This window comes from Etheostoma spectabile, chromosome 5 (genome assembly GCF_008692095.1).
Source record: "Etheostoma spectabile isolate EspeVRDwgs_2016 chromosome 5, UIUC_Espe_1.0, whole genome shotgun sequence".
NCBI lineage: Eukaryota > Metazoa > Chordata > Actinopteri > Perciformes > Percidae > Etheostoma > Etheostoma spectabile.
Genome location: NC_045737.1, coordinates 3,999,405 through 4,013,936, shown reverse-complemented (window position 1 = coordinate 4,013,936; position 14,532 = coordinate 3,999,405). Strand labels below are relative to the sequence as shown.

The 14,532-nt window shown below is 44.4% G+C and overlaps 2 long non-coding RNA genes across 2 annotated transcripts in view; one reads left to right on the top strand and one right to left on the bottom strand.

Annotated features, from left to right (window-relative positions):
- LOC116689487 (uncharacterized) overlaps positions 1 to 12,806 on the bottom strand; it is a 13,710-nt gene extending 904 nt beyond the window's left edge. The window contains exon 1 of the long non-coding RNA XR_004332005.1: positions 12,393 to 12,806. This is a non-coding gene — a long non-coding RNA (uncharacterized LOC116689487). The remainder of the gene's footprint in view (positions 1 to 12,392) is intronic.
- The window catches only part of LOC116689488 (uncharacterized), a 17,005-nt gene that overhangs the window by 2,259 nt on the left and 214 nt on the right, over positions 1 to 14,532 (top strand). The gene's annotated exons all lie outside the window — the stretch shown is intronic.

The following is a 14,532-nucleotide window of genomic DNA, read 5'->3' as shown; positions in this document are numbered from 1 at the left end:
TTTTGAGGACATACCGAAACCTGTTTGGGAGGTATTAAATATATGATGCAACTCATTGTAGAGGTATTTGTTGCAGTTCTGCAGGATGTGTGTTCTGGAAAACGAGAGAATTGGATCCACAGATTTTTCTGCGTTCTCTAGGCTTTCGGAAAAGAGCCACTCGCTCCTGCTTTCTTCAATAATGAATGATCACTTTGGTAATGGAGAGGCAAAATTCACTTTCTCCTGCTCTGACACAGTTCACTGACCTTGCAGGAGACGTCATTATTGCCACAATACGGAACTAAAACAGTTCTCCTTTTCATGTGTTCCATGAATTATTTCCACAGCCGTCATCATTGTTCCCATCTAGCGCTTTCACCCAAACAAAAAGTCCTAACGTCTCGGGTTGAAAAGCCTTGAAACTTTGTCACCTTCAATCAGAAATTAATAAACATAGTGTAAGACAAAGGCTTCTAAACAAATGGATAAATAATTTGCAATAGCTCTTTTGTGACGTTGATATTCCTATTTTAATGTAGTCATTTTCCCCCCAATTTGTCTTATCTCTAAGAATGTCTTACCAGCTAGATGCCCCCTTGGCTCCGTTTCTTCCTCCAAGAATATATTCTTCCACATTTTCCCTAATTTCTTTCTGTGTTTCCACTCACAGACAAGGTGGAAATTAATAGTTTTTTTTCAGTCCCTCTGGCTCAGGCTTCAATGGCTTCCCTCTTTGGCACTTGTACTGCTTGGCTGCATGCCCCACACACACACAGAGGCTTTTTTCATTCTCAAATATCTCTCCCTCCCTTATTTTTTTTTTTCTTTTTCATCTGACTTGACTTCCCCCTCTCCCGGTACTTGGGAGAACTTATGGGAAATTTATGTTAACTTGCTGCATGCACAATGACTTATTCATCCGTTTGAGGCGTGGCCGTACACTTGCATCACGGTTCTTGATAATTCCGCTGCTGCTGTGGTCTCCCAGAAGCTTTTGCATAACTGACAAACTTGCAAAAAGTATTGCTTGTAAAAATAGCTGGGTGAGAATGAGACGGGGCCAGAGTGAAGAGTGCAACAGTGTGACTGAACCGGTGTGAACCCTGCGTCGTCAGCACATTCCAGGGGTTGGACAATGAAAAGCACACAGTGTACTCGCTGTCGCGTTGCCTGCATAGCTGGCTGTTCTGCAGCCAGGACTCTATGCTGCCTGAAACATGGCAAACCCAACACACATGCACAAAGTTCACCAAAATGAGCTCCGACTGGTAAAGTCAGTCTAGCATACATGTCAGTTATAGGGTTAGGAAATCATGTGCTAATGTTAGGACTTCAACCTGTTTTTATTTGTGTAAAAACGTGAACTTGCAGTCAGGGATAAGTTTAGACGTGGCTAAAAAGTAGATCATTACATGCTGAGTTATCCATGTAACCCTGGTTCTGTTTTTTTTTTCTTTGGTTAGGAGCCTAAACGCTGATTACAAGATGAAATTGTGGGGATCTTTTTTCAGCCTAGAACCCTAGAGGAATTTATTTTGTGCACCAGGAAGAAGAACTGGTTGTTGTGCATGCTGTTTTTCTCTACAACAAGTTGAACTAAACCTAGCCTCAACTCTAACAAAGTCTGGGAGAGCTTAACCAGGAACTAAAAATGTTGAGTTAGGAAACAGTTCCAGGAAGTCCCTGGATTGGAAGATGACCCCCCCCCCCCCCCCCCCCCCCCCCCCCCCCCCCCCCCCGCCCACCATTCAAAGCCCTTGAGCAGCCAAACCCTAGCAATCCACCTGGTACAGTTAGGGCTGGGTATCCCAAATCATTTCCTGATTGGATTCACAAGGTCCTGATTTGATTACATTTTCCATAGGGCTGCACAATTAACTGCAATTTTATTGCAATATGAACTAGTGCATTCCGAATGAAGTATTGTGGTGCTGCAAGGAAAACGTTTTTGTTAGGTACAGGTCCTTACCAAAATCACACTATAATATTTTTTATTGCAATATTATTCAATGCAAATGAGAATGAAAATGCAAAAATTATAATTCCCTCCGCATTCCAACGCAATCTGTCAACATTTCCTCATATCATGCAGCCCTAATTTTGATTTAATATCAATTAAGGGACAATCTATTTTTTATTTTAGAACATCTACGGTGAATTGTACACGCAAGAAGCAACCCTGTAAATTAAACATAGTGGAATTGAAACCCCCAGCCAATCACATGATGCCCTTATACATCCATGGGGAAAAGGCACATTGCTTTGCCAGACCTTCCTTCACAGCGCTGCAGAGGAGGGTCTGGCGAGTCCACGCAGCATTTCCGGGATGGGAGAAAAACATGCTCTGGTTTATTGCCATTTCTTTAAACCAATCACAATCATCTTTGGCAGTGCTAAGCTTCGGGCAGAGCCGTGGCGCTTCTGCAAAATAGACTCTGGAAGGAACTCGTTTTGGTGGAACATATGCTCGTTCAACTCAGATTGGACAGATAGTTTAGCTAGCTGTCTGGATTTACCCTGCCACTATCTGAGAAAAGGTTAACCAAAGTCCTCATAAATCCACCAGAGTATAAAATTGCAACACTATGAAAGCGGAAGGTCATCCAGCGGAACTTCTGGCAGCACCTGAACAAACCTGAAAGTAGAACGCCGTGTTTATAGACTAGGACTTTATTAATCGATATCAGATCACTCAATCAAAAATTGATTTTAGAGGATTTTGGAGAATAAATTATTTAAGCAGCCCTAGTTACTGTCTACAACCCCCTACTAGTTCCTCTCATGGCCAAATCATTTCTTTCTTTCACTTTTCATTACATATTGTGGTCACTTCACAGAATCTCACATGCTATGAAAAGGTAGGCACAGAGATATCATATCAGCAAGCAATACCTGCCTGACAGAATAAATGTTTTGCTCGCATGTCCCCATAGTTAACCAGACACTCCCAGCATAACTCAGATGCCTGTTCAAAAATACTCAGCTGGGAGGCTGCTAGCATCTGATCTCTCACCCTTCCCAATCCATCATGCCTCTTGATTAGCATTATACAATCCACTGGCATTGCGAGACATGTTCTAATGGAAGTGCAAGTGAGGAGATTATATCGCTAAATATCACTCGGGCTGTGATCCTCTTTGCGGACAAACTCAATCAAATTCAACCAAAATGCCCTAATTGCTGTGTCAGTCACAAAATAATCACACATTTTGATATCTGCTTGAATGCAGAATTTTCATTATGAGAGTTAGCGTTGCGAAGGGCTTCCTGCAGTATCGTATTTAGCGGTCACACTGCTGCGTTTGTTGTCACACATTTGTGAAGGGGAATGGACCGTGATATATAACAGTGCTGATATGACACGAGGAAGTCAATAAAGAAATGGATAAATCACGGTTAGATAAATAGAAGGGATCTATTATGGCCTAGCAGTAGCAATACAAATAAAGTATATGCTTGCATATTGTGAACAGCCCTGTATGTTGATTCTAATGAGGTGTGTGTGTGTGTGTGTGTGTGTGTGTGTGTGTGTGTGTGTGTGTGTGTGTGTGTGTGTGTGTGTGTGTGTGTGTGTGTGTGTGTGTGTGTGTGTGTGTGTGTGTGTGTGTGTGTGAGATGTGGTATAAATGAATGGGTTGTATTATGTCATCATCAAAGCGCCCGTATTCTGCTCATTTTCAGGTTCATAATTGTATTTTGAGCTGTACCAGAATAGGTTTACATGGTTTCATTTTCTAAAAACACCATATTTTTGTTGTACTGCACATTGCTGTAGATCCTCTTTTCACCCTGTGTGTTTAGGTCTCTGTTTTAGCTACAGAGTGAAAAATCTCACTTCTATACTATCTTTGTTGGGAGTTGCACATGCTCAGTAGGTAGCTATGTAAGATCACATCAGCTAGATAACTCTTTCTCCAGCTTTGGTCAGTCCAAGGCAGGATTAGCTGGGAGACTGAATACCTGCAGAACAGGGACATGGAAGTAGTCCTTCTGGAGATTATGGTGAACTAGTGTGTGTTGTAGCAGTGTTTTACCATTGAGAACAAGCTAGCATGCTACGATTAGCCACCTCGTCTCGGCTAGTGACGTAGACAGCCGTGCAGATTTTGAACCTGGAGACTGAAGGCAGAGGACATTCAGAAACCTCTCACTCAAAACAGCATGGATAGTTTTTTTTCCAAGTTTGTATGCATATGGAAGCACCAGAGACGTATAATAACACCCCAAATCCCAGAATTTTTTTCCTCATAATATGGACACTTTAATATTAGTCTTAGCACAGGTGATGATTACTATTATAATTTAAGTCCCATGAATCCAATACTACTGCAGGTTGTTAAAGTTATTTTTTGGCATGGTTTTGCCGTTATCTGACAGTGAAAGCACGACAAAAGGGAGATGACAAAGGTTGCTGAACTCTAACTGGGGTTCCAATGGTTACAGTATGGGTCTCAAAGTGCTAGAATCCATCTTATCTTTTAAGATCCAAGCTATTGGCACACATCAACATTGAGTGAACCATGCCTGGTGGTGGGGAAAAAAAGCAACACAATACTGAAAAGGACCTTTCAGTTGTGCATGGTTTGACAAGGCAGAGTGCATTTCTCTGGATCTTGGTGTGCGTTAAACCAACCAATGGATCATTGACGTCCAGGTCATACTGACTGATCCTGGGCACAGGCAGCACTGTCCAGTGTAGGGACTCCTTCAGGAGAAGTGCCAAGCCTTTCCAGCAAAAATAAACCTTGCCTCCACGTGGCATGGAACAACTTGCCAAGGCTCCAGGGATTTTATTTGCAACCCAAACTGTGGCCAGCTCGTATCTCTGATGCCAGCTACTTTCTCAGCATTAACCTGTGACTATATCTTGATGGTGAAATACTGTTTTTCTTAATGTACTAAGTTTTATGTATTGCTCTGTTGCTGAAATGTGCTGTACAAATAAAGCTGCCTCGCCTTGCTTATGACTAAACCCCCCCCCCCCCCCCCCCCCCCCCAACCCTCCATCATCTCCTCAGTTCCTCCTTGCAACAACTAGTTTTCTCAGTTCCCGCACTGATTGACATGCCTGTCGTTTTTTTCTCTCTGTGCTGTGCACCTGAACCCATCGTTGATGCACTTGATCACGTCATGTCAGTCTTGCTCTAGTTGACTTATCCACTCGCAGCTTGCCTGAGAAAACGGCACTGGATGTGACACACTCCTCTCTTCTCCAAAGCTTTGTCGGCTCATTTTAGTCATGAGCGCGGAGGCTAATGAATATGCATCCCAGGCTCTTTTTCGCAGCAGTTTGAGGATCTCTAACAAAGCGGGATGAGAGAGTTCTTTGTTGTTGTCTGCTGGATTTAACCGTGACATTTCTCTGGAGCCTGCTGCCACTTTATTTATTTAAAAAAAAAAAAAAAAAGTTTAATCTCCAACAGACTTTATCCCCAGGTCAGACTCGCGGCCCCCCTTTGAACGCTGGCATTGTCAAAGCTCACACCCAAAATCCTCGCTCGAACTATCATATTTCGTTATTCGGGGAATTCATATTCTGTTTGAATTCTCTGCGCATCAATGACGTCATTAAAGCCCCGGCAGAAATAAGTTGCCAAACACAGACTAATGTATTCTCAAGAAAACCCAAACAAAAAGGTTATACAACACTCATTTATGTCACATAATCCATGTTTTTAATCTGTCGAGTCGACGCAGTGCAGTGGTGGATTCGTCGGCGAACAGTGTTTGATCAGCGTTTTCCTCGTCTGCCCGACACTCAAACTTGCTGCACCCCGCACTGCAGCAATACACAGCAGGGAACCGGGCCATCGCCATGATCATCGTCCCTTTAACACACCCTCCATCTCATGCTTCCTCCCCATCCACAGAGCGGGGAAGCCTCACACTGAGAGATTTAGAAATAGCACAGAGCAGTGAAAGTCACAGGCGCCAATACTGATTTCACATTTCCGTTATCAGTGGGAGCCAGCAGGGTGAGCCAGCACGGGAATGACCTGGATACTGATCAACCTTTTTATTCTGCCTCTGCCACCTCACGGCCAGACCGACTCGATCTCTTATCTTGCTGGTGTGTTTACCTGAAATGACTGAGTGGAGGGGGAAGGAATAGGTCTAGGACATGTGATTCAGAAGAGGCAAAATGGCTCGTTTTCGTTGTTGAAATTGAGGCGCACCCTGCAAAATAATCATTCAATGGTCACCAATGCAGCAGCATTCCCACAAAAGACAACCGGATACACCAAATTCTATACCTCGAATTGCTTCATATTTATGGTGTGATTAACTAAAACATCTTCCTGTACCACACTGACAGTTAAAATCAGCGCCCCTAATACTGGCCGTTACCCTCTCTCTGTGTTTTGTCCGTGATGTCATTTTATTCCCATATAGCCCCACTTTTTCTTTGTGTGACAACCGTTGCAGTGCATCGCGCCCCTTCCCAGTACTGTGTCCCTAACGCGCTGTGCAGTGCTTTGTGCTCCGTTGACCTAATCAGCTCCGCTTAAGCCAAAGTTAAGCTCATCTTTTTGTCCTACTGTATGCATGAAAGACAGGCGATGGTTCACTCAACTGGATAAAACACATGGAGCTCATGTATGATTTTTTTTTTTTTTTTTTTTGTACGGATGCGGAAATGCGCGACTGTCGCAAGTGGTAGGTGAACACTGCGGTATAAGTCGGGAATGTGCAAGTCAAACGCTGCGGCGGTTCGAATTGGTTGATCCTCTGCATAGCGGTCTGACGCCAGTGCAGCAGAAGTTGTTGAGGCCAGTGCTTTAGAGAGTTGCTCAAGAGACTAAATCCCTCCTCCCCGACACCTTCCTCCTCTCCTCCAGCAGAAGGAAAATCTCTGCTGAATTCATGTCTCCTTTCAAATTTCTAAGAGGCGTTAAACCTTTCTGGATTAAAGTAGGTAATCTGACAGGCAGAAGATTGTATTAGCCGGAGTGTTGGCAGAGCTTTTAATTTCTCCTCTTTTCATTTCCCCCCTCTCAGCCTGCCTCTCCTGCTGACCTGCTAGATGGTATTATTGTGTTTTTCTTTTGAATTACAGCAAAAAAAAAAAAAACATCCACATCTTCCTTACTATTCACTCTCTTCTCTCCTCTCACATGCTCTCTATCCCACTCTTTTTCATATCTCTTCTCATCCGCGCTCTCCTACCCCTCTCTCTCCGGCTCTTCCAACAGTGACAGCATACTTGTGTGAACCCATGATTTATCATTTGCTAATCCGTGATGATTATGAAGCTTTTCCACACGACCCTTATCTGTTGCTGAGCCCGCTTTTCGCTCCATAGCTGCCAATTATCTTTCAGGCGGCCTGCAAAACAGCCCCGTCTCTGTCAGCCAGCTGCAGAACTGCCACTGAGGCTTCTTAAGCCGCCTACACGTGATCCGCGGTTAAAAAAAAAAAAAGTAAAAAAAAGTGAGGCAGGGCAGAGAGGCAAAGCGCACCGCAGGTATAGAAGTCAGCATTGCTTCTGGAATTGGTTGCACCCTGGAAAGTTCAGCGGCGACGAAGCCAAAGTTGACATAAGAAAACAATGCAGCGACCAGCACATAGCGGTTCTTCCGCTGATCATGTGTGGGCGGCTTTGTGCTTTGTATACTTAAGAATGCATCCACGGACGCACCAAGTGCTTGTTGAAGTGTCAAGACTGACAGCTCAAACTCAGTTCATTGCATTCTGTATGTTCTGCACTTTCACCAAAAGCTTAATCTCCCACTTAGTTTAACTCCCACTTATCACCTCCAGAGGGCAGGACATGTGTGAGTGAGATGAGTGATAGTTTAAGAATGGACGGTTGGAAACCACAGCTGAAATGCAAGCTGTCCATCAGGAATGCTTATACTGCTTAACAAACCGGAGCCAGTCCCAGCATTACTTCAGTCACAGAGAGCCGACAAGGATGAATAACCAGCTGTTTAAAAAAATAAAAAATAAAAAAATAAAAATGTCCGATTGACAAATTCTTCTGAATTTATTATTTTTTAAAGCCGTTGATCTGAATATTTGTCCTCGACAGCTCTTAATGCGCAGAGCTGATATTAATTTAGATGCATGCTGCTTTTGGCTAAAAATAAAACTGAGGACGTGCTGTCACAAGCTTTTACTCATTTGATTTGACATCCGGAAGCTTAGATATTAATATGTTAGAATCAAGGTCAGCATTCTGCTAGCGTGCCAAATGCACCACCCACACAGTTAGGACCCCGGAGCCGTGGTGGTGAGGCCTCATTGTGACTCATCCAACGCTTCCTGTGTAGCCAGGTGGTGGGACGGCCAGGGTTGGAGTATGACAGCATGGGGGGTTACGGTGTGCAGGACCTCGCCCGCGGGGAGGGTATGCAAATCACGACTTTCTCAGCTGATGTGGCGTCCAATCGTCAGTGTAATGGGAAGTGACGTGCACATCAGAGCAATGTGGGTCAGAACGCCAGACGACCAGCCTGCGGCCTGTATCTGCTCCGCCTGTCTAATCTGCTGAAGCCCGACCAGACGAGACACTTTAATCGACCCTGATATTCACTGAACACACATTACCATCTCTCCTCACGCTCAGGAACGCAAACATACACTCGAAGGCACAAAGGGAGTTACACATCAGAGATATATATGACATTTAAATGTAGTCCGTGGCAATGGAAAGAACCCAATTCCTTTGTAAGATGTTGAATCATCAGTTGATTGTGAAAAAAGAGGCCAGCACGGTCTAAAGACCCTGGCAGATATCATGTTGGGTAAGTTCTTCTTTTGTACCTAACAAAGACAAATCCCAATTCATTGAAAGCGTAAGAAATCCATATTTTCCACGTTCATTTAACTCCCCATCTCTGCTTCTTTAAACTTTTGATGTAATTTTCTCTACCTTTTTTTTTTCTTACTGATTCCTGAACGTGTGTGTGTGTGTGTGTGTGTGTGTGTGTGTGTGTGTGTGTGTGTGTGTGTGTGTGTGTGTGTGTGTGTGTGTGTGTGTGTGTGTGTGTGTGTGTGTGTGTGTGTGTGTGTGTGTGTGTGTGTGTGTGTGTGTGTGCTTTATACTAACTCTGTAATACTATTATCATTGTTGTATGTATGGCCTGGCTCAGGTTACAGAGACTGAATGCCAAAGAACTTTCTGTTCTCTAGTTTGACTGTCTTGAACTTTAAATAAAGTAGAGTCAATTGATTTATTTATTTTTTCCCAGGGCTAAATTACGTGGTATCGGATCGGGGTAAAAACTTGCATACTCACTGATACCAGCATTCCCATACTGGTATCGGAACAACTGTAACGGCTAGTATAGTTCCAGTATTTTCCACGCCCTCACAGTTTTTGAAATATTTATGCAGAAGGCTGAATATAAATGTTGATGTCTGTTGTTTCCTTGCAGTGTGGTATTCAAATTGAGCTGTGATCCTTCAGCAGGTGAAAATGGGTTGGATGGATGCATGGCTTAATAGGATTCCCATGACATGGTCAGGGGCTGGCGTCTGAAGACAGGAAGAGGACGGGAAGGGAAAGGCTGGGGAGGGGGCAGCGAGCAGCAGCAGTATTGGTGTTGGTGGAGAGAAACTTTTTGCGAGTGTTTTTTTTGCACCTGTGTCCAGGCTTAACAACTCCATCGTAGGCGGAGGGAAGTGACACATGGGGTGGCCTTGAAGTCTTTGGATATTTTTTGCTCAAACATATTTTTTTTTTTTATTGCCGGGGGAAGAGGCCCAGAGGAGTTCAGCCTGTGCGAATCTGCCTCTGCCTCATCAAAGGCAGTAATTTCCTGTTCATTTCAGGCCACCATCCCCCAACCCAGAGCTCTTGTCTGCTAATCCCACCCCTGCAAACTGCCCCCACACCGCCAACCCCCACTCTGGGCCCCCCTGCTGGTGTCCTGCCCGCCTGTGCTTCGGCTTGCTTACACTCCAGGGCTGAGGGACTGGGAGGCTATGCGCTTTGTGTCAGCAGGCTCGCGGCTGAGCGCTAACAAATCCTCATTGTCCCGCTCGGGAGTGGTGACAGAGGAGGGGGGGGGGGGCGCGGCGCGGCATCATCGCTGTCTGGTTTCTATTCAAATCCAGGTACACACACACACACACATACACACACACACACAGGCCCTGTGAGGGAGCACAGGGTGCAGAGGGGCTAACGAAGCTCCAAACCATGGGATCAAAGTCCATGCAGACCTCAGCTCAGGCCGGGCCGGGGTGCGGGGTCACAGGAGCCGCTTACACAACCGCTGTCTTCCCTGAACTGAAAATCAACAAGTGCCACTGGCCTGCACAAAAACCAGCAAGGTTTCCAAAATGCTGCATAGCAAATTTTTGGGATGGAATAACAAGAAAAAAAATCAAAGCCATCAAGTTCACCTCCACAGAGTCCAAGTGTTATCATTGTGTCAACAAAGGACTTTGACTACCTGTAGTCTTTAAGTCTGTGCTCACACACATTTTGTAAGAACAGCGTGTTTTTTTTGTTTTGTTTTTCTCATCTGGAGACACAGCACTTGTTTTTGAAGGCTGTAGGTAGGCAGGAGTGCATAGTTTAGAAGTGTTTTCAGTGCCGGCGTCACTAAAAAAGGCTCGGTTGATTGGGGTTATGGAGTGTATGACTTCAGTTGGCAGCCATCGCCGGTGATGAGGGCTGAGATGTGAATCTGGGTAACAAGACTCGACATGTACAGGCATTTCAGAGATTGAGTTGTACTCTGCTTTCAGACAGAGGGCCTCAAAAGTGTACACACACACACACACACACACACACAAAGTTTTGAATGAATGTTTTCCAGACCACAGCCCGGACTGTTGTTTTTGTTAATCTAAATAGAATTCGTGACCTTAAGTGATGAAACTTGTTTTTCAGTTCCACAGCTGCGTGTAGCTTCAAAGAGCTGTTCCCCCCCCCCCTTCACCAGCACTTAAATATCAATCCAGACTCATGTATGTGTGTGTGTTGTTTGTTCGTCCTCATGTTAAGCCTTTTGTTCCTTCTGTGAATGTGTTTTTTCTGACTACAGCAGCAGCCGCGGTGTACTGTATATGTGATTACGGGGCAATGTTTTTCTTGGTTGTCGCTACTCCTTCACGCACCCAGATTTGCGGTGGATTAAGAGCTTTGGACAAAAGCAGACATGGACAAAAAAAAATCTTTCTCTCTCTCTCTCTCTATTATATATATATAATATATAATATATTATATATATTTTATAATATATATATATATATATATCCATTATTCCTGTCACTGAATACATTCCAAACCCTGGGAGCCCCACGCACGTCGGCGGGGGAAAACCAACAAAAAAAGTAATAGAAAAAAAAAAAAAAAAAAACTCTGTGAAAAGACAGTCTCTGTCATTCTTCCTCTTTAGCCTTGTCTATATTTAACTGCCTCCACATTTACACTTCCTTTGCTGCGTTTTCCTCCCTTCCTCCCTACATACATTTTTAGTATTTTGGGTCAACTCTAGTAAGTCATTGAGAGCAGCTTTTTAATTTTTTATCTGGAACCATTGCTACTTTGGGGGGGAGGCACTGGACAACATGTTTACACAAACGAGTGTTGGAAAATTTCCCCAATGATGCAGGGGGAAACTGTTCTTTGCACATTCAAGTCAAGTCATATGAACCTGCAAAGCACACCGGTCTTTTTCTCTAAGTGGGGAAAGGCGAGGTGCAAGGTGAGCACTTTGAGGGGCAGTTGTAAAGTGAAGCGTGGTCACCCTTAACCTCGATCGCAACTCTAACCCCCCACCCTGACGCTAAAGGCGGGGCATGCCCTCCCCTAGTGGAGCGGAGCAGCAGCTGGCTGACCTGTCCCTCCGCTGCAGTCTCTAATGGCTGACCTGCCCTGTCTGGACAGCCCTGCTTGCTTTTGTCTACTGTCTGGCTCAGTTCCTCCCAGTCAAACATCGCTACTGGCTACCGCGGTCCGCATTCCGCATTCCCACAGAGCAAGCTTTTGAAAAAAATAAGACACGCACACGTACACAGACAGTCACACGAGCACACGCACATGCAGACACACACACACACACACACACACACACACTTTTCACACTTGGCACACTTTGTTTGGCTCACACAATCTCTCTGTCTCCCTCTCATTCACACATACATTCTTTTCAGAACTCTCCCACACACATAGCCGCTGTCTGGTTTCAAGAGCACATAACACAGTTTTAGACCGACTGCACAAATCCAAAGCACAAATGCTCATACACATCAAGAACAAATAAAAATGTCTTTTGTACCGGCTTATAAGTGAAAATCCAAAAGTTTCCACACATTAGCGTTGTAGAAATAGAGTAGTGTTTCAATGTAATCATTGAATGTAGTAATTAGTGTAAAACAAGTGGGAAAAGTGTTAAATCAGTGAAGTTGGAAATGAAAAGACTTAGGGAAGCACGAGCAGTTTAAATACTTACCTAAAAATGTGGCCAAAAGTTCGGCAGCATGAATCTTTGGTGACTGGAGGGTAGGAAAACAAAATCAAGAGAGCGAAAAGCCTCCATATTCGGGAAGAAACCTCATGTAGACGGGCTGAGGAGTGGTGGAACGGTTCCTCTCTGTGTCTGTCTGCCTGCCTGTCTCTCTCCGTCTCAGTCCTGACACACACACACACACACACGCTCACACACTCTCTTTCAGTCTGATCTCTCTGCCTCTAGTGGGAACTCAGCCAGCGGTTTACAAATACAAGTGTACAAATCTCTCTCTCTCTCTTTCTCTCTCTCTCTCTGTTGCCCTCCTCTCTCTCTCCTTCTAAATAGGTAAACCAATCACACACATTCCCACATGCATGCAACCCCCCCCCCTCCAAGCACACACAGGAGCTTGGCTACAACGCATGTTATCGAACTGCTCCACATTTCCATGCATGCACTATATATGAGGCGCTTAATGCACAGCAGCGCGTAGAGTCATGTGTGGAGCAGGGGCTGCCGTGATTGGCTGAAGGCCCGGGAGATGAGGGAGGGGTGGGGGAGGGGGGCTGCGGGTGCTGTGATTGGTCTGAGCTTAGAACATTGAAAGTAGAAGGCTTCTCTATTGAAGGGCTGCCGCTCTGGGTGGAGTTAGGGTGACACTGCTCGGGGGGACAAAACCCCAAAAAACATCCTGAGAGTTTTTTGCTTTTATCAGAGTTTTAACTTTGTGGTTGGACTGTATGGAATATTTTGTGTGTGTGTGTATGCATGTGTCATGTTCAGAATTAATTTAATTCAAGCAAACATGCCAAACCGTTTCAAATTTTTTCATAACATCACAATTTAAATTGTTTTTTGAGTTGGACTTTGGTTTTCTGACATTTTACAGAACAAACAATACGTTGATTAATCAGAAGAAGAACAAATTGTGAACTGATCAATGTTGGAAATATGTAAGATGCTAAACTCACCATGACTCGTCCAGACCAAAATGTACTGAATTGGAATTAAATTTGTGTTCGGATTTGTAATTCTGTTTCTAATTATTCAATATAGTCATTTAAAGTCCCCCATTACTCCCAAAAAGGGCTAGGGCTGGACGATAGGGAGAAAATCAAATGTTATATTTTTGACTAAATACATCCATGAAGATATTGCGACGACATGTAGAGTTGACAAATGGTGCTTTAATGGGGGACTTAAACCAGCGACCCACTGGCTCCCAACCCAACTCCCTATGGGCTACTGCTAATTAGCTCTAATAGAACAGCCTGGAAAGTTCAGAAAATTACATTCCTTTACTGTAATACACCAGAAAAATATAACCCGTATATCATATTACCATATCCATTTCTCCATTGAAGTGTCCCCACAACTCTAGTAAGATAAGTGTGTGTGTGTGTGTGTGTGTGTGTGTTTGTGTGTGTGTATTGTATGTGTTTCCCTTCCCCCTGAATGATGACGCCACAGCGATGCCTGGAGTTCTGCCAAGTGTTTTCATTCACACCTGATTAGATCACTGTGACCTGGATAACATGCAGCGCTCCATGCTCGCCAACACGCCGCCACACAGGCCTTTTGTTTGGCCTTAACAAAATACTGATAGACTTCACTTACACTAAGGTGATATTAAAGCAAATACCTCGGTGGATGTCAAGACGGCAATTGATCCCCCCCTGTCCACTGAACCCGTTCTCAATCCAAACTCGTAAAATACAGACCCTTGGTCAGTGGCTCTCAACGTCAGATATTGACGCAAAAATCACCCTGTACCTGTATGGAATGCACCGGGCAAACCAGCAGCTCGATCGCGACGCTGTGAGATAACGGAGTGTTAAGAGAGACAAAGATTGCAAGTAGTATGAAAGACCTAAGATCTCCTTAAGGAGGTTGGTGGGGGGTGGTGGATGGGTCAAACAACACAAGACTTTCACCCTAGAGAACGGGGTTTGTATCTCGTTCTTGTCCTGCATGTCACTGAAACACATTCTATAATCCCAAACACAATCTTTTCCTAAATCCAACGTTCCCATTTTTGTGCTGCATGTCAGTTGACTGTACGTCCCGACCCACGGTGTCAAAAAGTGACACTAAAAGTCGACACCCACAGCATCCAAAAGTGATGTCAGTAGTCCTGACC